We start from the raw sequence: 25185 nt of genomic DNA, 5'->3' as shown, positions 1-25185 counted from the left end.
AATATAGGACTACTTCCACTGATTTTTATATTAATGTATGAAGATGCTGAGCAAATACATATACTCCTTTGAGAAGATAGGTTTTATAGGGGGTTTTAACGTCCCAAAGCAACTCAGGCTATGAGAGACGCCGTAGTGAAGGGCTCCGGAAATTTCGACCACCTGGGGGTTCTTTAACGTGCACTGACATCGCACAGTACACGGGCCTCTAGAATTTCGCCTCCATCGAAATTCGACCACCACGGCCGGGATCGAACCCGCATATTCGGGCCTGCAGCCAAGCGCCATAACCACTCAGCCACCGCGGCGGCGCCCTTTAAGAAGAAATTGCCAGGCTCACAGCTTTGTTCTCCGCGACCGGTACACATCCGTCAGACCATTTTTTTTAAGTAGGCCTCAGCTTGTAGTTTTCAGAAGACGTTTTCTTTCAGCGTCACATGTAACCTAAGCGTGACATCAAGCGGAACATTAAGCGTCACATCAAGCTCTCTCGCCACTCTAATTCCGGCAATCAAAGGAAAACTAGTTTGCGCCCTGTGTACAGGCTACAGAAGAGTATGCCGCGCCTCAGCCATCACGACTGCAGTGTGCAGGGCTTCTAACGGCAGCCCTTTGATAACGCGCTAAGAAGTACAAAAAACGTCTGCACCACCACCTTAGCGCTGGGTCAACGCGAATACCCTAAACTGATCATTTTCCCATACTTTCGCTTTGACACCACAGGTGACGTAAGTAAAGACTCTTTACGAAGCGGCTGGCACAAAGCCTAACGCCCAAGACTCGTATTCTCACCGTGTAGACACCTCATTAGCCAGAACTGATTGCCGAGTTACGTAATGAGCCTCTTTGGGCACTCAAAGTGCGAGCCGGAAGCTGTCTTCGCCGAATGAATTTCGTTAGCAGAGCGATTCGTCCCTCCTTGCCCCCAATGGGCGGAGCGGACCTCCATCCTCAGAAACCAAAGACATCGTTCCTTACTCGTTGCCTCCCCCCCCATCAACACCGTTGCTGAAACAAGAAAGCTGCCTTGTTTTTGATGGCTTACCAGACACCAGAAAGAGTGATAGTGTCATCGCCCTTTCCCGTTCAGGAAGCGCTTCGCCGGTTTCGCGATCATCGCCAGATTACCATGCATTGATCTCCTGCCCTTAATTATCTGGGGAACTGGGCGCCTCATTTGTCTGGCAGCGATGAGGATCGTGTGGTATGAGTCCAGAGTAAGAATAAGGCGGAGGGACCGGTCGGTGCGCTCACAACAACGGAGGTGGCCGCTCTTGCAGGCACTTCAAAATCTGCTACCGTCCTTTTCGGTGCTGAACAGGGAGTGCTGTCATACAGGACAGGATTCAATCTCTTTATTCACGGATTCAAAAGTTCGCCGGAACACGTAATTCTATTATGTGTTGGCAGTGCGACAGCTATTAGCAACACAGGGAGCACTCGCGAAGCGACGGTGCCCACAAACGCGTTTTCTGAAAACATACGGAAGTCTTTGCACACCCGTTTCAAAGACAGTTCCGACGTGGTGGCTCAGTGTTTATGGCGCTCGGCTGCTGACCCGAAAGACCGAGGTTCGATCCCGGCCGCGGCGGTCGAATTTCGATGGAGGCGAAATTCTAGAGCCCCGTGTACTGCGCGATGTCAGCGCACGTTAAAGAACCCCAGGTGGTCGAAATTTCCGGAGCCCTTCACTACGGCGTCTCTCATAGCCTGAGTCGCTTTGAGACGTTAAACCTCTATAAACCGTTTCAAAGACAAGTATTGCCAAATGAAGTTGGCCCATACCCAAAAATTCTGGACAAAAACATTTTTGAGCGAAAAACCGTTTATGAACGCAATTTCTTCGTATAACGCAAGATTAACTAGAGCAATCAATATATCCCCAGGGTTACCCGACGCAGGCTTAAATTTTTTTTTTCCATGAGCATTTTTCCTCTCGTCAAAAGCTTTGCCTATTGGTTTTCTATGGCAGTCTAAATTGTTCGATGCGATCGATGAAAACACTTTGAAAGAAACATTTTGCTACATATCAGAAGAATGGGTTATTACGTTTCATCTTTCCATATCAGTGGCTTAGAATTTTCCCATTCTCACAGTTTTTGTCCACGAATGCTGAACATGGATATGCGCAACGAGCTAGAATGCCATAACTTTTTTTTTTAGGAAGGTTAGATAACAAGGAGCTAGAACGGTTTCCAGAGTGGAACACAATGCACCAATTCCTATCTTTCGTCAACTGCATGGATTTGCCTTGTCTGACGGAAGGCCGACACAATTACGCCTAATTAATTCTCCGACCGAGGCTACTGGAAGGCCTCCAGCGCTGCAACAGAGAAAAGAAAACACCCAGAGAGAATGAGCACTGTTTTGTCCGACGAGTAAACGAGAAAGAAATTGAAGGCCTCCATGTTCTTTAGTTATCGTCTATTTCCACGCGGAAGTAAGGGCGGTTGCGGTTGGTTTCCGCCGCACTGCCGGCTTGCACACTCAGAAAACATACCACGTGCGTTCGCGTACTTGTGAGGGTCCTGAAACCTTACCTAGCCTCCTTCCCGATGTCTAAGAGAACAAATCGGCAAGGTCTGTTCTTTATTGTGTCGGAAGCTGCGAACCGATGTACGCTGTTAGCAAATCAGCGAGGGTCTACGTGTCTTTTTTTTTCGTTTATCTGATCCTCCTCCGGGGCCTTGAACAAGTAGCAGAGCTTTGTCTTGCAATGCTTCCCTGCTGTGAAGCCTTGAAGTTGGCCTCTGAAAACTGTTTCTTAATGAAAAATACTGTACTTTTTCTTTACACTTTCGCATCGCGCATACCCCTGTGTGCACTACGCAACATTCAGGATTAAGCCCAGACGTGCGTGAGACCTTGACTGCAGTGTGCTCACGAAAGTGGTTAGGCAAAGTTATTACCAGAAGTTGTGTTGCTTGGAGACAAAAAAAAAACATGGTTTGAAGCTTCTATTTATCGTGCACCTGTCTCATCATTTTTATTGTTTATTATTTTCAATAAGCAGAACATTTCTGCATGCCTTAAGATGACACTCCTAAAGGCTTCTACGTGAGGTACGCAGCACCAAGAAAGAAAACAATAAACGGAACTTACAAGCTTCGAATAAACTGTATGTGTTTCACTTTTCACCAACACCCCTTGTTGAGGCCGAAAGAAGGGTGCGACGGGATATAGTGAAGGAATGGCAGGCAACTGGTTGGGTGGTTCTATTGTTGCAGGCCTTAAAGATTGTTTATGCAGCATGCCTTCTTTGCAGTTCTGAGCTGCATTGCGTCTGCTGCCAGCCATACGCAAATGAAACAAAGTTTTGTACTATGATAAAGCATTTCTGTTTATAAAACATACTCTTAAAAAAACCTTTTAGGAGACCCATCTTTCAGTGACAGATGTACTTAATGCGCAATGACTGAGTCGGATTCTCAGTGGCTTTTTTTTTTAGGAATTAAAACTTGAGTTTTGCTATGACACTATGCCGTCGACTATATATCTTGCGATAAAAATCAATTCGTGCACTTTACTGTTCTACTGCTTTATGAAGGGGCTAAATGTATTTAAAATCAAGCAACAGGCAAATAACTAGCCGTAATGTAAAGCGGGTATTGAGTGGAATTGGTTAAGAATTAAAAATTAAAATTTACACAAGATTTAAAAATCTACACGGCATATTTCTTGTTGGTTATTCAAGTATATGATGATTAAAGGACGTAATTTCTTGCCGTAGAATTGCAGAATTGTTTACTCTGATTCCTCGTAAATGGCTCAATGTATTAGATCCATTGGTTGGTCAAGAAGCAGTTGCTGGACTTCCGGTCTCAAAACATATCCCAGGCTTGACCTTTTCTGTACGGAATATAAGAAAGAATCATAGTTGCACCACACTGCATGTAAGAGCTTTGCCACGGAGCGCCTATGTATACATTGCACGAGGGCATAACAAGTCAACTGTAAAATCACGAACTACAGCCCCAACACACGTTGCATATATGTGTAATTTTCCACAATGCGTCCCGAAGCTGCCCATCTAAATGCACTGTATGTGAGTGTGGCGGGACAAGGGACAAAGGATCACCGTTACCGGCTCGCCCAAGTTTCTACCCTTGTGAACTAAATGCACTGTAGCAAAAAAGAGAATCAAGACAAGTTGCATTCCTTATGAGCTAAGTACGTGTACTTAGTACCGGATAATTTCTTAATTAGCCCCAATGAGCGACATTCAGCTATTAGGGGATTTTCGCAGACGTCCGTCTGACTCAGTAGCCCATCGGAAGTCCTTAAAAAGTCTGACCTACTTCCCTTGAAGACTTCTTCGCTTTCGACGAATGATTTAATTTTCCGCCCACATTTATACTTACCTTATGTGAATATTCCCTCACTAATGAAGAGGAGCGCCTATTTTACGGCGTAGCCCAGAAAAATGTTGAGCATCTCCCCCCCCCCCTCCCCCCCCCCCCCCCCCCCCCCCCCCGGAGCCTCCGGGATTGAGATTTTGTAGCGTGACTACATTAATTTGCATCTGGCTTCTTTATCTTCCACCGCCAGTGTTGTGTGTCGGAAGTAAGGAGCGTCTCTACTCCGGATATTACATGCTTCGTATTATCTTTCAGGGTATAAATACCCATCACGATTAACCGATGGAGATGTTCTTGAATTCCTTGCCGTCGTTATGTGGGAGCTCCGGATATTGATTCAGCGTGCTTGATAGCGTCCTTCGCGCTAATTCATTTCCCAATCACAATCCTCCTCGAATTACCATACGCTTCGCTAAAATAAGCGAGCCAATTAAACTAGTACGGAGCGGCCTACAATGAAGGTAAGGCCTGATGGAAAGAGGGTGGAGAGGGGAGGAAAATGAGTGCCTGAAAAGAAGAGCGCGTAGTCTCTAAACAGAAATTAATACAAAGGCAATAAGCTTACTCTAGTGCACCCAATTTTTATGAAAGTTAGAAAAGAGTAAGCTGTCCAATAGGATAGCTTACTTTCTTTTTAGTCCCACATAGCTGTATTCCTGTTTAGCGTTTATCCTTATGAACAGAGGAGGAGGAGGAGGAGGAGGAGGACGATTTTAATAGAACAGGAGATGTCCTTATAAACGGAGTGCTACTCTCCTTCGATCTCTCTTATGAACAGAGTGCAAAGAGAGATCGAAGTAGCGTAGATACTGCTGAGCACTCCATATCCTTTCGAGGGACTGTAAATAATGCAACCGGTGCAGAGAGCTGAAAAGAGAAGTACAGAACCATATAAAAAATTCAGTTCACTGGGAAGCAAGTGGTAGCGAAATGACTCACATTACTTAATAAACGGAGCTGTTTCTGGGCAAAGGTCGCGTTTCCAAACTATAAGGAACGTGAGTGGAAGAGCCAGGAGTCAGGTTATAACTCAACGCATTAAGGGGAAGCCTTTACGGTATGCATCAAGAAATTATCCCGAATATTCTCAAAGCAATACGATATAAAAGATGTAAATATTGATCGATTCTTGCTTATGTGTAGTCGCGAAGAAAAAATATTAGCACTGTGGCTTGTCACCGGAGCAGCAGATAGCAACGCTCAGAGCTTCGATTACTAACATGCCGATAACAAAAGTGGCAGGCGTGCCAAGGCAGGTGCTGAGCCAGCGGAACAGTGCGATATTAGTCGCTCCGACATCATAATGCTAATCATTTTCCGTGGCTAGTGTACGTGATTTCTCGCAGCTGCAAGAAATTATCAGGTGCGCAATTCGTGTCGGGTAAAATGTATGCATTAAATCCTTCCCTGCTCTTTTTTTCCAACGGCACAAGTTCTAGTTTTCAAAGCAAGCGCACCAGGGGACAAAATAAAGTCATTTGTGCGTGCGTCTACATTATTTTTATTTGGTTGTTAGAAAAGAGTAAACTACGTCAAATTTTTATGCGCAAAGCCGCTTCCTGGGTTCGGATATAAAAATAAAAATATATATATAGTAGGGCATATGTAAGCATGTTATTGATTTTCGCGCAACATCTGTATATTATAAGCATATATGCATATAAGCAGTACTGCATACTGACAATAAGGAGCCTAAAAAATTATTCCACGCACAGCTGTGCTGAATACGTGGTAAGTTCTAAATTAGTATTCGCTTTCTTTTTCAACACCGCGCTCTGCACCTGTTAACTAGCACACGGTGCATGAAAAAAAACAACTCGTTCTTACTAAACTATCAGGGCGATCATTGCTTAAAGCTCACTGAAGCCCTACGTTTAGTGAAGCAATGCAGTTATGAAAGAAAGGTTGCATTGCATTAGCGAATTATATTGTGAGTGCACAAAGTAGACACAATAAGAGGTCTTAGCGAGTACTGAATCCAGAGATATTTGGGTTCACAATGTTCGTTTTGTCTACTACGAACAATGGCACGGTGCAGAGACATGAAGCATACGAATTCGCATTATATACATAATAATACGCACAGTGCTAAGATGAAAGAGAATAAGATAATAAAATCAACTGGACATACTGCGAATCTTGTCTGTGCACTCTACGCCGTCTCATGAACACAGCTCCGTAATTTGAGAAAATAACTAAAATTTTTGTTTCTAAAAATATGTGCGTAGAGTCCGGGTATACATCGCTCATGAGCACTATGATAATGCCGAGATTTCCGCTACAGTCAAAGAAATGTGATTGTCGATAATCAGTAAAGGCACAATTACTGCCTCATTCAGGGCGGATGCTTGAACCTCTCCGTCGACAAGAGATGGAAGGAAAATAATGAGAGAGAGATTAGGACCAAATTTGAGCTTTCGAAAGGGGTCGCCTGCCGCATGTATCATCATTCTCTTTTTTTTTTTTGTACTGCTGTTTCCGCTAACCCTCTCACATTTCTTAAGCGCTGCGCAAACAAATTTTGGAAATGTGATAACTATGCCAAAACGTATGCTTCCCTACATTTTTGGTTTAAGTTTTGCAAGAAACATGAACTGGGAATGCCTCGAATTTGGCTTCGCGCGTGCGATCTGGTAAAAGAATGCTTTTCAGAGAAAATAGTTTTTTTTTTCAAGGTATAGTGCGCTGAAGTATGGGGCGCTCGCACAGTTCTCTTTAATAGACATCTCTATCTATAGGAATGTATCAACACAAAACTGATGCGACAGTAAACTAGAAGAAAGTAAAAAAAAAGCCTACAGAACTAGAAAAAAAGAAATATGAGATGACTGCGGAACCCGCATTGAAGGAATGCGTAAGTATTGACGCCTCCTCGCCCCTCTTTGCCCCTCTTTGCCTCCCTTTACTCTTTACTCGCACTTCGCTCCGTCCACACTTCCGGTTTTTCAAATTTGGCGCCATGATTTAGCTCCACCCACTTCGGATGTATTCAATTTTGGAGCCAATTTTGCTCCGGCCCCGCCACGTTTTGGACATCTTTGGCTCTAATTAATTAACTAATTACCCCTCATACACTTCATGAGTTTCCCCGCGAGATTTTTTCATGCTCTATCTAATGCAACCATTCTATTTCTAACAACTCAATTCGTTCGAACGTTATCGTGATGACAAGCTCGTGATTACGCGAAACCGCAAACATTGCCATACAATGCTACGCATTAAAAAGACAAAATCCAAAAAGGGAAAACTTGCCCCTTTCTTCGATTCATTACAATGAATTGAATGCGGTCAAACCTAAAGCATTACTCAAAATTTAGTGCCCTTTAACGGTAAATATCTGATACTTCCAAACGCAAAGGCAAAAAGAAACACTTCCATTTTGACTCAGTCTTGGCACTTCCGTCCATCCTCTGCAAGGGTGGCGTCTCGTCGCATTGAGCAAAGCCCCTCGTTGTGATCCGTCGCACGCCGGACTTTCTTGAAAGCTTGGCTTCCGGCCGAAACGCTCTGTTGCTCTCTCGTCTCAACGATTTTGGTCGCCGACATCTATTTCTCTTGTTCTGCTTTCTTGCTTTATCGCTTGTAGTGCGTACGTACTACGTAATGTCGGAAGATCCCCGAAACGGCGCCGCGGAAATAAACCAGTGTTTGTCCTTAGAGCGAGGACAAACAAGTGCGTTTCTTCGAACCGCAGTGCGCTGTACAATTAAGAACCGCAAGCATCATTGTTATCATCAGCCGCCCAACTATAGGTCTGCTTCAGGAAAAAAAAGTCAGTCCCAAATATATCCGATTGGCTCTGTGTTACGCAAACTCCCAACCATAATGTATGCATCGTAGTATCTGTATGATTCACATGGCTCTAAAAATTGAAATAAAAAAGTGTTTCGCTATTTTGATTGATTTATTCATTGAATGCTTAATTAATTAACTAATTTGCTCGGTCTATTGATTGATTGCTTGATTGACCGACCGACTCACACTGGCTGACTGATTGATTGATTGGTTGGTTGGTTGGTTGATTGATTAATTGATTGTAAATTTTTCCTGCCAGATCTCATAGCCGACGAGGAAGCATAGCACTCTAGAGCTCAGATAACTTTTTAAAACTTGGGACAAATAATACAATTTTTTAAATAATAGCCTGTTTATCTTTTAACTCCAGTCAATTGTTATCGCTGTTTGATCTGTTTCGCGTCTTTACACAAGGGTGTAAACTGTTCTGTGCTCTAGTTTCTGATGAGAAAAATGAGTGTTTAAAGCAGTCAGAATGAAACATGATACTCGTTAAGTGCATGGGAATGTTTATGATGCTTTGGTCTTGCTTCAGAGAATGCATTATATTTGGCAATCTCTCGTTCTAATTGGCGATGAGTTAATCGGTACATGGGCTTAGGCAACGCGAGTTGAAAACGAGTTCTCAGCGCTGGTATTCTTTTTTGTTTGATGATTCCAGTTGGTTAATCGGTTATTTCGTATCTGTTAGATATAAACCTGTCTTCTTTAGTTTGGACTGCTTCAAGATTGGTGATATTTCTGTTAATGAAAGGGAACCAAACAACTTTAGCAAACTCAAGAACAAGTCTAACCAAAAATGTATGAAGCTAAAGCCTGGACTCCATGTACGCGAAAACTCACGCGAACGCGAAGGCGACGGCGGCAAGCGACGCCGTCGCGCGAAGCAAAATGCATGTGTCACTTGCCGTGTCGCTCGGATCCGCAGCCACAGAAAATTTCGCTCGTCGCCCGGAAGTCCCCCATGCGGCTGGCCAATCAGAGCCCCCCAAAGCCGTTTTCGGTTTGTCTACGGTTTCTCACGGGTACATCTCACGAGACCCGCCCGTCGTCTTGGTCATCGCCACCGTCGATAAAATATTTGGTTTTGTAGCTGAGAGGCAGACCCGCAGGCTTTAAATAATTAAAACAATCTGCTTGTTGGGTGAGGAGGGCTAACAGCATTTGGAGCGGGCTACGCGAGCGGGCGTACTGCAGGGAGAGATGCGTGTCAAGCCGCGGGTAACGGCACTCGATCCACCGTGCCGCAGCGCTCCAACTGTGCAGAAACACTCGCGGCGCGCATTCTCAGTGGTAAATTATAGTTTGCTCACTTACAATCAGATTGCGGTGACAGTTTATGGGAGTGTTTTTACTAAGCCGCAGTGCACAGGCACCGAACGAAAGCACACCTCCCCCGTGAACCCGTGATGTGACTTCGTCTCCGCAAGCACGCCTTTGGTTATCTCCACGGCCGCTACACCGCTGCCGTAGAGGAAATATCCCTTTGGCCCTGATGATGAGGCACACTCACAAAATTTTAAGAGAGAGAACAGGTTATGGGCGTGTTTCTAAGCTTGAGTGCGCAAAGCACGGAGTCCGCTGCGCACGTCGCGGGTTCGCGTCGCCTGTCGCCTTCGCTTGCATGGAGGTTGCCCACAAGCGAGGTTGCATGGAGGTTGCCCCCTTGTCGCGTCGCTCGCTCTTTGGCGCACATGGAGTCCAGGCTTAACAGTTCAGTTTGAGGGGTTGACCCGCTGCGGTGGCTCAGTGGTTAGGACGCTCGGCTACTGAGCCGGAGTACCCGGGTTTGAGCCCGACCACGGCGGCCGCGTTTCGATGCAGGCGAAACGCAAAAGGCGCTCGTGTGCTGTGCGATGTCATTGCGCGTTAAAGATCCCTAGGTGGCCGAAATTATTGCGGAGCCCTCCACTACGGCAGCTTTTTTTCCTTTCTTGCCTTAGTATCTCCTTCATTCCTTCCCTTACGGCGAGGTTAGGGTGTCCACCGAGATATGAGGAAATTACCGCGCCATTTCCTTTCCTGAAAAACCATGCAGATTTTAAAAACCAATTTTCATTTTCCAGTTTTAGGAGGGGCTACTCGCAGGCGTCGTCCAATATAAAAGAATAGTTTTAGAGCTGCTAAGGTATTAGCATCTAGGTGTGCATTCCAACTCAGGTCATAGGTTAGTAGTAAGTCGAGATATTTATGTTCAGTGAGTACATTGTTTGCAATGTCATTAATAATTTACGAAAATTTCAATTTATGCTTCCTGCTTATCATTGTGGTATAAGCTGTTTAAGTAACACTGACATTCATCTGCCAATCGGTGCACCATTTTGTTATAATTTTTAGTAAATTGTTGAATTTCATGGTCATGAAATGCGTTGATTTCCCGGCAAATGATTCACTCGACTGAAAAGAGTCGTACGTTAACGTCAAGATAAGCAGCTAATTCATTTATGAAAATTAGAAGAGAGGGCCAGGACCCAACCCTGAGCAACACCAGATACTGCTTGAACTATGTGGGAAGCTTTTTGGTTAATACCTACAAACTGTATTCGGTGTGATCAGTAGTCTCTAACCCAGTTGACAGTTGATCCATGACCTTAAATAGTTTAAAACATTTTCATTACTTGAATATGTTCAAACCGATCAATTTCCTTCGAAAATCCGAGTAGTATTAAGTCAGTTTGTTTCATGCTATTAATGTTCTGCTATCAGCTGTGCACTAAATCTACTAGTTGTGTTACCGTTGATAGCCCTTCACAGAAGCCATGTGAAAATGATGATAATATATGTTAACCTTCGAGAAAAATCGTTTCGTGTTCAAGGATAATGTAGTCCAGTATATTAGGCACTGAGAAAGAAATTGAGATCGGTCTATAGTTAGTAACATCGGTTTTGCTTCCTGACTTGTGTATTGCGAAGATTTTAGCTTTCCTCCATTCATTTCGGAGTGTGCATGTTTTAGTGATTTATCAAAGATTATGTATAAATACTTAGTCACCCATTGCATTCATAACTTTCAGACCCGCTAGAAAAAATCGCTAGCAACGGAAAGAGATGATTTTTACTCGAAATTCAAGAAAGAATAAATTGAACTGCCAGAACTCCACTGGAGCTCAGGCAGTTGAGTTATCCAGTGGCCTTAAAGGGTAAGACACGGACACAAATAAGATGGCAGAAGACTGCAGGTTATGTAAAGAGCATGTGAAGCAAAAAAATATGTCTGTTAAGAATCCAGATGAACAAGAACTTTGAGGTGGTGGGGGTAGAATCGCGTGTGCACACATCCACTTACGCAACCCATAATCATCGCAGTGTTAACAAGATGGACTCATGGTTCATCTTGTTTCTACCCTTCTGTTTCTACCATGTGCGCGGCGCCGTGAAACGAGGTTGAGGTTGAGGTCGAGGTGTTGAATGCTACAGGTGGGGTTAGCCTTGCTTTATTGTCTGCCGGCAATTGCTCCACCGCAGCGTCCCTTCTATATTAACAATGTCGCATACACCCCGCTATGCGCACAGTCTCTTATAATAGCACACATTCTCTCCCGTAGTCACCATCTATGCACACAATCAATCCACACAGTCCACATCACAGTCCACTCCATAAGTCACCATCTATGCACATATTCAGTTACAGTAGAACATAGGCCGTTGTAGTGCCACACTCCATACACACATTCACTCACAGTATAACATTCAATCACAGTAGGCCATAGTCCGTTCCTGCTGTCACCATTTAGAAACAAGATACGTGTCCTGCAGAAATGTTAAAAGAAGGCGTGCAGCCTCCCTTCTGCATGTCTGGTTTCCACTCGGGTAGACAATGTCCTGCACTGTGCTGTGACGGGTTCCTGTCTTCTTGAAGGAAGCGAACATCACATGCCTTTCCGCGTTGTACTTTGGGCGGTACATAATATAATGTTCGATATCCCCGCACACACCACATAAAGAGCAGAGCAGAGACAATGCTATGCCGTGAAACGAGCTCCCGCGACTCGTTTTACGCTTCCGGTACTTACGTAACAGCCTAGAGGACAATCCTACTCATTCAAGAAAAAGGCTAAAGTTGATATTGAAGCTTATGATCCGCAATCCTGGCATGCTGTCATGCTAAGTCGACGCATTATACTCCCTTATTTCATCATGCAGCTGTGTACATTTGCAGCTTTGGTTATGATTTTTCGGAACATATATTGGGACTGATAAATATACTCGACGGTCAAGATCATGTACCTAAGATTCATTAATCCCGTTCCCTATATTTTTTCGCAAATTTTAGATTTTTCTTTCATGTCTGCGAAATCTTTTGTTTTTTTCAAATCCTAACCTCACTTAATGAGTTTGTCGTCCGTCTCTGAAAGGGAGGAGAGACACCACCAACAGAAAAGGGGATTACAAAGAATAGGGGGGGGGGGGGGGGTGAAAAGATAGTAAACGAATTTAGTAATTTTTTTTTTGCCTTTAAAGCTCGAGCATTGCACAGCTCGAGGCAAAGGGGACAAACAGGCCTTGTTTTGTCTCCAAACTACGGTCCAACATTTTAAGGCAATTATGTCTATTTCTCAGTCTAGTCCTTTATGATATACTAACACTATACTTCCTAAGATTAGCCTGCCTATTTCATAAAATATTTCTTGTGAGTCTACGCCGGAACTACTTTTGATGAGACTACTCCTCTGCGTACTGCTCAAGAACAGGCTCTAAAGAGAGATTCGAAGTCTGACTTCAAAAATCTTGGCTAGTTAGTTCAGGTTATCACTAAAATGATCTCATCGGTAGGTGTTACCATCCCCCATTGTTCGCAAGTTTTTTTCTTTTTCCAAAAATACACTAACTTCATCGTATAAAAAATCATGAGAAACAGCAACGTTATATAAATACTTTATCACGCTTCCATATTTGAAAGCAACCGCATTAGTAGCTATATCCTTGACCTGCACGCGCAGTGAGCTGGGTTGGAGGTTGTGAAAGAAGATACGGTGGTTCGAGCTGTGGTAGCATATATACAGGCACTCTCCTCGTCTGCTTTTATTCTTCATAGCGTTGCGTTAATTAAACGGTCACAGAAACCGGCCACACTTGATTTATCAGCGATATTGCACCGGCCTTTCTATGACACTTTCTATCAACGTGCGAGGCATATAGGCGTCCCAAATTGCGAGGCCCCGCGTCGTGGCCGCAAATGGTCCATCGCTCTTCGTGAACAATGCCGACCCACTCAACCGCAGAGCCCCGGGGGGAGTGCTTTCCCGGTTTCGAGCACGCCCACCCCTGCACGGACTCACCCCCAGACGTGGGTCAGAGCACGTATACACTTTGGAGGCGCCGGTGCAGAGGCCTGTATATACGAACCCACTCCCCTCCCCGATTCAAGAGCCATCTGTGGTCCGACATTGTAGCCTCGTTGAGGGGAAAGCTTTCCTCACACTGTCCTTACATTGTTTCTCACTATGCCCATAGGGCGCGAACTAATTTTGCCGGTTGAGGTTTTGTGATTCACGTCTACGACTCCGGTATATTTCACTGCGCGCTTTTACTCGCGCTGTTATCCTTTATGAGATTTTAAAGCGAAGTTCTTTGGAGCCCGCTTCTGCATTCCGCGTCATTGTCGTCGTCGGCGCCAACACGCCACCTGTCAAGTGGCGTGTTACGGCGTGTGACAAGTGGTGTGTTGGTAGGCGGTAGGTGAGCGAAACCTGCCAGCCGTGGCCGGTGGCCTGTGAAGAGTTGTGCTCAAACTTCAAATTACCCACTATCGTTATCGTCTGTCAATTTTTTTTTAGTATAGGCTCAGTCTGTTATAAATGAATGGCTGTTCATTTAGAAACATGGCTTAGCGCCCATCTGGTTAATTTTCTTCCATGACAGTTTGTCCTTACTGCCACTTAAATGGCACGCCATCAGCGCTTGGCATGGCCTTTACGTATCATCCCTTTTTGGGGACGCTGTTGTTTTTAAACTCATTTACAACTACAACTATAGTTCCTTATCTTTTCTACACAATTTTTAAATTCTCGGGTTCATGTGAAAGACTAGGGATATTTGAGTTCGCAGGCCTCTGAACTACTCGCACCTTCTTCGTAATACATTCGCCCCTATTGTCTCCGACGCATTGGATGAGATTGCGAGACCGTTCTCTTTTTTTCCATGCCGAGGCGCTCAGTTCACCGGACGCGGCTCGCTCAAAGCGTTACGTGACGATAATTTGTGGTCGTTCTTGACGCGCTCCTTGCCGTCCGTCACTCTCACCAGACGTGCGCCCGTTGCTTCCGTGTTGGGGGAGTGGCCAAACCACGAGGAAGTCGGGACGCGATAAAGATAGTCAACGAGACGCTCTGGCGTAGAATGCAGGCAGCAGACTGACAGGCCTACGGTCCAGTCGGTGTACCGAAGCCAACTGCAACACGAGTGAGCGGCGGGGTCTACGAACCCGCGTTTGACATATCAAAGTGACGTACGATGTTTTGCGTTGCAGAAGGCCCGGGCATGAAGATCAAACACAGAGAAGTCAAGTACAACACGGGCTTCGATATCGCCTTGACCTTCGTTTCCGGGAGGGGTAACCGCGAATCAATAAGCAAACACACACAGCGACTACTTCCAGCTGTCGGATGAGACAGAGATCTCGAGCGAGGATCCCAGCTTGAGCTCCTGGTTGTCTTTGTACCTTCGGCCTATATGAACAATGTTCTCCTTATTAGCTATAGAAAGCTATTTAATTGCTTCGAGAATTATTTAGAATGTCGTGGGAGTGTGTCGTCCCGCTAGGTGACACACCGCGAAGGGCGAGCTTATAAAGCTTATGCATACGCGCACAAAAGTAAGCACCTTTACACGTAATGATATACTCAAAACAAATACATGTCCTAAGCTAAACCCCATGTACATATATAAACACACAGGTGAGTACGAAAGTAAACTGAGCAAACTGTTGGCGTCAACACAAATACATGTCCTAGGCTAAACCCCATGTACATACAGAAACACACAGGTGAGTACAAAAATATACTGAGCAATCTGTTGGCATTTTCCTATATCAACGATATATGAGACAGATACTGCGCCATTTCCTTTCCCCAAAAAACCAATTATTATTATTATTATTTTCCTATATGAAAATTTTAAGTGTGACATGTGCATGCCGGTAGTTGGTGCTATTTTTCTCTTATAGAAGGCGTGATTGAAATTAAAAGTGAAAAACGTGTTCAGTTCACTGATGTACGCCCTCGTTCATAAACAAAAATTAACTCACATAAAGCACTCGGTACCACTGGGGCCAAAAATCAGAAAGATAAACGATCGTATTGCAGCCATTTCACCTTCTTCACGTAGTTCCTCGTTAGTTTATTTGGGTAAAATTGCCTAAATATCACCGGGACGTCTAACGACACCAAGCTATACCAAGCTCGACGCGGTCATCAAGCCTAAATGCCCTTATATCCTATAACGTAAGACAGTAATGCCGTCATCCCAGCTCATTTGTCACGGCGGATTACCATACGTCACGGGTCAAACTAATAAAGCACGCGCTCATAGGACTGCCCTTTCGAGTGGGCGGGAAAAGAAGCAGGCATGGCTGCGCAGTGACAATTTGCAGCCGCGGGACACGAGAGGGGTGGCCGGCGACGCCAGACGGCGCCGTGTTGTCGATGCGCCGATGTCGCTGCTTTTGCCTCCGATTGTTTGAGTACCTCGCCTCCGGAGCGGCGTCACGCTGTTTTGAACAGCTGTCAGCCGCCTGTGAACTGCTGCTATTCTTTAATGAAAAAAAAATGATCTGATGTGAATATTGAGCATTGAACTTGGCATGATCTGAAAATCAGTGTATCTCATAACTTTATCACTTGTATGTGACACGCGTGGTATACATGTAAAAGTTTTGCGGAGGCCTTGCAGTTTTGGCCAAGAACTCGGTGGCGCACAATTTCTTTCTTTCGGTGTTGTGGTAGAGGTTGATGACTGCGTATTTGTCATATTGGGAGAAGAATAGTTGCCGCCTTTCACAAGGGATGCCGAAATCTAAAATTACATCTAAATAAAAAAAAACATTTCATTTGTAACAGAGCAGCATTTCCCGGCCCAGCATACTTTCTACTTGCTGTTTAATTGTTTATTTCACAGCCGAGTGCTGATCCAACGGGCTAGACGAAGGATTTAAAAGACTATTGGTGCTTCCAGAAACGTAGATGTGAAATAATCACGGCGGTATTTCGACAGAGAATGTGAAATGGTATCTTTACTTAAGGGCAAGAAATTACCTTTGTACAGATTGCTTCAGTAAAAGCTCGATAATTTCTGAGCAAATATCAGTACTCACATGCTGATGACGGAGGAATGTAAATACAAAATTTCTTCTTCGCTGCCATGGACAATGTTGTATGAATGTTGACGCACATTGCAAGATATTATACAGGAAGACATAAATAATGTTCTTTCGTTATGTGTCTGCAAAAACTTGTTCATAGTCTTATAAGTTAGCAGCCCTATACAAAGCTTATTACACAATTCCGGAGATAGTAAAGAAAAATCTCAAGCCCACAGATCCAACAGCGTGCTATAAATTATTCTTTCCTGATAGGAGATTGATCAGAACCATAAGTTAAAGGAAGATACCGTAACATAGATAATTTCCTATAAAATATGGCGACTTTGGCTCAGCAAGAAGTACCCACAATCTGTAAATCAAATTAACTTGAAAGAAAGAATATATAGCTTTAAATATATTTTCTTCTTGTTTCATAATTTGTTTGAAAAGACACACAAAAAAAGGAAACTAGAATACACGAAAAGAAAACTCACGTTTTCACTCTTTCATCGCTGTCTTGGGTTCCAATTTTAGCCCCTCCTTGTACAAAATGTGTACAAACTTCCCAAACGAGGACAGTTCTTGTTTCAAAGAAAACCATAACGGTGACCAAATAAAAGTTCTCTACAAATGCCATTGTACGTGTTCGCAGGTCATTAGGAGGATCCAGTGCTTTTGTGTCAAATTCATTCCTTGAAAAGGAGGCCCAAAATAACAGTGGAGAAAGAGCCGTGTTTAGAATAGCTTAATGTATTTTAAAGATGTAGAGAACGAACCACTGATTTTTTTTCTTTTTTTTTTTACCGCAGGTTTCTACCGTTGTCGCTATCTCTGCCGGACGGAAGCAATGCATGTTGCCATCTCTCGCTAATGAGCCGCCGGACTGGACTTGGTTCGCTAAAAAATAGAAACTGTGATGCTTCCGGCAATTCTTTCTGCAGGTCTTGTTATTTCATACGTCTACACAGTACTCGCCATAAGATTTCTGATGTGTCTTTATATGGCGCATGCGGCCGTCTCCGAGAAAGTTATAACTCACAAACTCTGTTCATGGCCATGAAAGGAAAAGTGATGCTGCTTGCTTAAACCTGCCCGGTTTTATAATTGTGGAGGAGGAACAAACAACTTTATTGAAGGACTTCCCTTCATTTGGGGGCAGACGTAATTACCTACACTACTTAGATGGGATTCTCGGTCCAGGGCTCCATTGGCGGCCATGATTCGGCAAGCACTCTCAATCAGCTGTCGCTGCTATGACACCTTCTGGCCAGACAGGGAAGCTTTTCTAGGGCCTGAAATCATCACACTGTGCGGTTGCCTCCACAGTATCAAGTAATGGGAACGTATTCTGGCCGTTCTTAGGATGATCAACAGGAAGTCTTCCTAAAGCACGTCTCGTTTGAGTCAAGTAGTTGTATTTCATCCAGGTTCTCCGCATAAGGAAATGCAGCTTTTGGATAGGAATAAAAAAAAATTGCTCCCTTCCGTATATTGTAATGTAGAACGAAACTGTATTACAGATAAATTACTGTTTTCTTTGAGTTGGCATATTCATTTGGCTTTTTTTTTCGCGTGATGACTTTGTATCAACTTACAATTTTTCGCTCCAAAAGCAGCCCCCCCCCCCCCCCCTCCTCAAACACACTGCCACTCCATTGCGCCAGCCGCTATAGAAACACCACGTACTCATATTCACCCCAACTCGTCCGGCTACTCGGGCATCTCCACGGACTAAAGCGCTTTCTTTCCCGTTGTTTTTTTTTTTTTTGTTCTTTTCCTTGTCGGAGAGCTCTCTGAGTCGACGCCACAACAAGACGGGAGTCGTTAAGACCACTGCGCTCTTTCCCTCTCCACTCTCACTCCCCTTAGTAGAAGCGCCGGGAAGCCCGTTGACAATGCATTACATTCACAAAGGGTTATTGCATCAAGGCACGTCGCGTTGACACTTTTTTAGGGTGAGTCGGCGCCTTAATTCATTTCTCGGAAGCCCGGGGATTTTTCTTGTTGAGTTATGCCCCGCATGGCGGAGTAAGTTTTGAGCGCTCAGAAGAGTGTCCGATTTGACAATGAGCGTCTCTCACATGCTGTCGCGCACGCGTCAACGTTAAAGCGAAACTTTCCTCCATTGTTGCTCCTGGAGAAGAGCTGTGCGCACAATAGATATGCTAAAGCGGGAAGTCCTACAATTTTCGCACGCCGTCAAAGTAAGCACAGGGAAGTGGCAGTGAAAGAATCTCTCGCTTAATCCAGTTTTATTTTTATCACGAGGAAACGTGATCATATGAGTAAATTTTTGAGGTCTCATGGGGCTGTTGGTTACTTTTTTTGTCCTTAAAGGGTATCGTATGTCCTGACGGCTTCTTTTAGAATTCCTTAGTTCACAAAATTTTCACCCGGCCGTGCTTTAACGCTCCTTCTTCGAAACACTGTTTATTTTCAAGTGGCAGGGCCTCAATACGCTTACGCTTTACCGTTTCTTCCTATGCCTGTTCTGCTGTTGAAGACAAAAAATAAAGACTTTTTAAACTGTACTAAGCTGGCGCGCTTCAAGAAATGCAGTAAGGATGTTGCAAACTCAATTGCACGGGCTTTTTAATGTACACTTCTACGACCGGCGATCGACTTTAACGTTGGTACACCATTGTTGAAACGTCGAGAGTGTAACGACAACTCGTACACATGGGGAAACTGCTTAGCTGCATTAGATTAATAGAAGGAAAAAGTTCTGGCAACGTACATTTGGTTGTGAAAGCGACGACTGCGCTCAAAACTCAACACCAGGCGCCCGTGAAAGTCGATGATGCGGTTTCAAGTAAAGGACCAAGTAATGACAACAGTCCCTCATTTTACAGAACAAAAAAAATATTGTCATCTCGAGTTTTAAGAAGTCACCTTTGCCGGTAATGATTTGTATGCGCCTGGCATTTTTCTAACGATTTCAACTCCCTCGAACGAGCTGTTGCCTTCGTGGCTATTCGCTGTCTACCTCAGCCTGAAATACACTAACCATGTCGGCCTCTTTATATGTGGAAACTTAAAATGTCTGAAAGACAACGCGAATGACGCTAGGATCCTTGCTACTATTGAGAAGACACTAAAGGCTGGGCGCTGTTGATGGCACTTTAGCGGCTTCGAGACAGCATAGAGGGTATATTATGCCGTAATTAATTATGCAGAAATAAAATTAAAAAATACGTGACGTGAATCCACTAGACTATAGGCCACATTTTTCATTTCGCTTTCTTACTTACCGAGTCTTTCCTTGAGGTACAGCCCCTGTCGCGAATCATTACCAACAAGCCCAGCTTTTATGTGTTTTAAAAGGATTTCATGCTTAAAACATGTAGCCTGACCGAAGAATGAGATTAAGCTTAATGCATTGTGCTTAATCTATGCGTTAGTAATTCGGCCGTAACTGTTCCAAATCGGTCTTGCGACAGTGTTCACCATTACGGGGATAAACGTCTTCGTCGCATCGTTAAGAGTGAAAGGACATGCCATGACCTGGGCTGACGACCTTCTTTTCAGAGCACAATTGCGGGAAGAGCAATGGGAGCCCACCTTCCAGGTCGCTTCGTGCTAAATTCCTGCCTAACCCTTTTACGGGAGTTGAATGAACCGATTACGACCCTTGTACTGGCCTCTAAAAGCTATCAGGTTTCGCCCTTGACCACAGGTGTCGATGGCTGTCGAAATAACAACACTGATTTGTTGTTACCTTCCTGGAGGGTTATGACGCAACGGTCGAAAGGTAATATACCTTCGGTCATCGGCCTGCATTTCTCGTTGAACGCGTTCGCATAATGGGGATAGTGTTTTGTGTCGATGAAGTCGGAGAAATCTAATACGCGTTCATGATTTGTGTTTCTCGGGAGTGTCTTGCATTCACCGAAGTTCCTGACTTGGCTAATCAGGCTATTTCTGTTTGTTTTCTGTACAGAGATCGATGTGTCATTTGGCGGTCATTGATGGTCAGTGATCGAGCAGATTTGTTCGTGCTTTTTGTTTCAAAGCAAGCAGCTTTTCGTTGCAGCATCTCTCAGGGGCAGGTGTTCGGCGGGTTGGCCTGTAATATATCAGGATTATGCTATGCCATTTGCGTGTCACTAGTGTGACGTCAAAACCGAACTACTGACGCCTCTTTTCCTTGGGGCTCAACGAAGAAGGCGACCTGTTCTTCCGAGAAACTAAGTACCCCGACACAAACCGCTCACGTACCAGTTGCCGTCACCTTCGTTAGTCACCTGCGCGGTCTGTTGACTGCGGTGTAATTGGCAGTTGTCTTGGAGCGGTGACAAATGATATTTTTTTCTATGATTGGTTAATCATATTTTAGGCGTCCCCTGACTTACAGCGCACCGAGAAAAGCCATTTGCACATGTTTTTAACATTGCTTGCCGATAAAGCTGTAAGTAATTTTAGGGCTAACTTTATGAAACCAACTCCTCAACGTTCGCGCTGCTCGCATTGGATGGTTCTGAATTTTCTCCATAAAATAAGGCATCTGTTGTTCACCCAGCATTTCCCTACAGTCTACAAGAGTTTGCTTTTATTCCTCCTTTCTCTTAAATAAATTTATTCCTTAACTGCAATCACTCCTTCTGAGAAAATAATAAGGCAATGGAGGTGCGAGGTCATTTTCCTGTCAACTTGCTGTAAAAAGGAAAATTGCCAACTCTTTCTTCCTTTCTTCTTTCACTCCCTCCTTTTCCCTTCCCTTACGGCGCGGTTCAGGTGTCCGCTGATATATGACAGATACTGCGCCATTTCCTTTCCCCCAAAACCAATTATTATTATTATTATTATTATTATTATTATTATTATTATTATTATTATTATTATTATTATTATTATTATTATTATTATTATTGTTGTTGTTATTATTATTAACTGGCGGTTAAATTTGGTAGGCACGAATAATGAAACATCCGCACAGAGTCAGAGTTTGTGAGCACTTAAGCGGCGGAAAAGGTGCCCGTGTTGCTGAAAAGTCACTCTGTTGTTGAGGTGATCAAGTGGAGTCTCAAAGTGACCAGGATCCAACCATTCCTATTGAAAAGAAGGTAGGGGGGGGGGGGGGGGAGAAGAGCGGCAATACAAGTTATCTCCCTTGGCTTTTTCTGTTGAAAAAATTACTGCGTACATTTTCCACTCATACTTGAAAAACTAGCCGTTTTCAAACGTTGGTAGTACAAATATTGAACGCGATTCATATATTTTATTAACGGACGCATTCCAAAATTTGAACGTTTGGGCAAACTTTTCCCGGACGTTTGCCAACTTCAGGTATGGGCTTCCCGCTCGTTATCTAGAGTGAAATATGCGTAATCCATCAGTATCCATTCTACCCGTTTCAGTCTGAAGAACTTTATCAAAACGCATACTTCAGCTCTCAGCGGTGTCGGTGTCTATCATTCACATCTACCTTCATCCCACAGTCGTATTACTAAAGCGCCTTCCTGGTATCAATACCCTAGATGCCTTAAAAAGTTTGTTTAACGGAATGATTTTGTGTTAAAGAAGACGGGATTCAAATACAGGGTTATGCAGCCATTCAAATATTGTCTGATGCAGAACTACCTCCCCGGTGCTGACGACAACCTCAGGTCGTATACATTGAGCTCAGTGCTGGGGACGTCACGAGTTTGTTTCAAACCCTTTGACCTCCTGACACGCGCTTTCCATTTGATATTAAGAAGGTTCTTAAAACGCATATGTGCTCTCAGTGCTGGCTTTTTTGGTCATTCCTCAGTATGACGCTGTACAACCTAAAAAAAACAGCAGTTGTTAACATTGGGTCTCGGTCTGCCGCGTACTGTATTACTCCGCTAACCAGTCACAAAAGTAAACGAAATAAGCTTTTTTAATGTTTGACTTTATAAAAAAAAGCAAGGGATCAGAATTCTATATCTGGTGATTAGCTTCTTGTTTAGGTGACCAGAGAAGTTTTAACAACAGACTACTTTGTTGTCGCGGAGGAATTCTGGGCGCCGGTCCTGAATCTGGGCGGACCTTCACTGCAGGCATAAGTTGTATCCAACTATAGTAAATTTTACTCCTGGTCTTGGTATATTTGACAGTTTGCAACGTTTCTCGCACAAAACACCGTCGACTTAAGAAGTACGTAATTCGTGTGCAAGAATAACGAAAGCAGACAAAAATCTACTGCTGCAATCCACTAGACGCGGTGCTCACGACAACTGCAGGGCTCACATCACGCAGAAAGCTTGTGACGTCACGAATATGTTTCCCACCCTTTCCCTTCTGCGTCATGCTATAGCCACGTGTATGACGGGAACAAGATCCACGCCTCCCATATAAGGTTCAAGAGTTTCCTCAAAGGGCACCCTTGCTCTCTGCACAGTCTGTGCAGACCATTCTTCAAAACGACTTAAATCCCGCATTCCTCTAAGTGAAGCTGCTTCCTGCTTGGGCTGCGTATTTTGTCATTTCGGCGTTTAAATATACGTCTATTTTTAATTTTTGTTTAGCATAAGCAGCATCGACGTAGGCTGCGTATCTCTCCCGGCCATCTGGCAAAATGTTTACCGGCGCCACCACCACGTAGCTTACAATGAGTCCCTTTATGGGGGAATTCCTCGCGGGGCGCTGAACGCACTCAAGAGTGATGGTGGTGTGTCTTGTAAAGATAACTTTGCCAGGTTTATGGCACTGCAGATGCAGGCACCTCACCAAGTTTACCCAATCTGGTTTGCTGCGTTAGATCTCGTGAGGGAGTATACGGACGCGGTGAGTCATCCGTGTTTAACGTAAGCGGAATAGGAATGTGTTTTTCACACCTCGTACTTAAAGGAACGCTTCTTTGCGTACGGTGTTATGCTGCGCCTGGGCTGTATCCGGTTAAAGGTTTACAAAACTGCAAAATTCCGAATTTAACTGCCAGGATGGGTTCCTATCAGGAGCTTTGAGTCGAAGAAAATCACGTCGCAAGTGCCGTGCCTGTTTCGGTGACAACATTTTGAAGGACGCGAAATACAAAAACATATATATTTTAGGGTTTTCAGCAGTGATAGGAAAACCCGGTGGTCCCAATTAGTTTGGAGCCCGCTATGATGGCATTATTGTCGTCCTCACATCCTGCACTGCTATTTTGGCCGTAAGTTGGCCGTAAGAACTTAATACAGAAAAATACTAGAACCTCGCTTCCGAGCAGACCATGTTGTAACTTTCGGAAACAACTCGGCACTGCCTCGCTGACAGATCTTCTATGTCGTAAGGGGACCGATTTAGCTTTTAATCCAGTAACGACCGGATGCCTTTCATTCATTTTTTTTCGAAAAGTTACAAGCGGTATGGTACACCTCCAAAGCACATATATCAAATCTTATTAGCGCCCTCCACTTTGAGTGAACAGCTCACGAGGTCCAGCTCCACATTTAACCCTTGTCTATGCTTTGAGCATGGAGATGTATCTTAGGTGCGTTTACTAACAAACTCGTGTTTTCCACCAGGGTTAAAACCTACATTGTCGCGGGCCATTAACTTTCTAGCAGAGAAAGCGTCACACTTTAGTCCAAGCATGTTTTTGTCTCTTGTAAAGGTTTGAAAAAAAATGTAAAACTCACAAGGCGCGGTTGCAGCAGACTAACGCGGGATTCGGCTGTAGCAGTTTACAACGTTGAATGTATTATCGCTTATTTTTCATTATTTTGCTTGTCTGACCAACGGCACGAGACATAACTGGGCCCGTCCATTATGAGTCATTCTGATCAAATTATTCAGCGTAGTGCGTTCACATATTCACACATTACTTCCCTTCATTTGTGCCAATCAGCATGGTGCGGTACGGTGTCATTTGTGACGCCACTGCATGCTGAGCAAATAATGTGGCGCGGTGTTACGCCGATGTCAACATCGACGCCTCACAACCAGGAAACATTCCCTTAACAGCTCTAGCTGTAAAATTAAAGTGATGTTTCCCCTTGTAAGGTGCTTCTGATAAATTTGATAGCTTATAAAACGGCGGACACATTACACTTATCTCTGGTGTTACTGAACTGGGACTGGTATTACTGAAATGAATTGGCATTACTGAACCTGAAATTTAAGTTGAAATTGAAATTGAAATTGAAGATGAAATTGAACTGGTATTACTGAAGCTGAAGTTGATGTTCCTTAAGAAGAGAGCTCGCACCGTCAAAAAGAAAGCTGACCGCTACAGACGTGTTTGAAGCACAAGATAATATTGTTTGGAAATGTGAAGGCAACACCCCCACCCCCTGCGCTCCTGCCAACCCCCTCCGACGAAAGTTAGAACCAACCGCTAATGAAGCCGAAACAGGCAACACAGGTAGCGCTCTTTAGCTGGACCTTGAGGTCACCCCTGTATGGAGGTCACACCGAGGCCCAGCGGCATTCCGGAATATTTCTTGGAAATAATGTTGTTTCTCTCCCTCTCTCTTTAAACGCATGGCAAAGCCTGAACCGTGCACATCTATGCACCAACATTTTCTTGTACAAAAGGGTTTTCGCAAAACATAGAGCGAAACCTTATCGAACAACACGATGGAGATTGCAGGACAACAAGCAGTACAACATAGAGCGTTCGCTGCACAATATATCATTCTGTGGACCGAATGACCTCACCTCTAGACATATAGTGTGATTCTCGTATGGAATTGCTTGTGGTTTGTAATCCTATAATATACCACTCCTTGTTACCTGATACTGCATGCCCCTTGAACAATATCGAACGGAAAGGTCATCTGTTCC

Source organism: Amblyomma americanum, chromosome 9, assembly GCF_052857255.1.
Source record: "Amblyomma americanum isolate KBUSLIRL-KWMA chromosome 9, ASM5285725v1, whole genome shotgun sequence".
NCBI classification, from domain to species: Eukaryota; Metazoa; Arthropoda; class Arachnida; order Ixodida; family Ixodidae; genus Amblyomma; species Amblyomma americanum.
The sequence above is the reverse complement of the archived record's forward strand: the minus strand, read 5'-3'. Positions refer to the sequence as shown.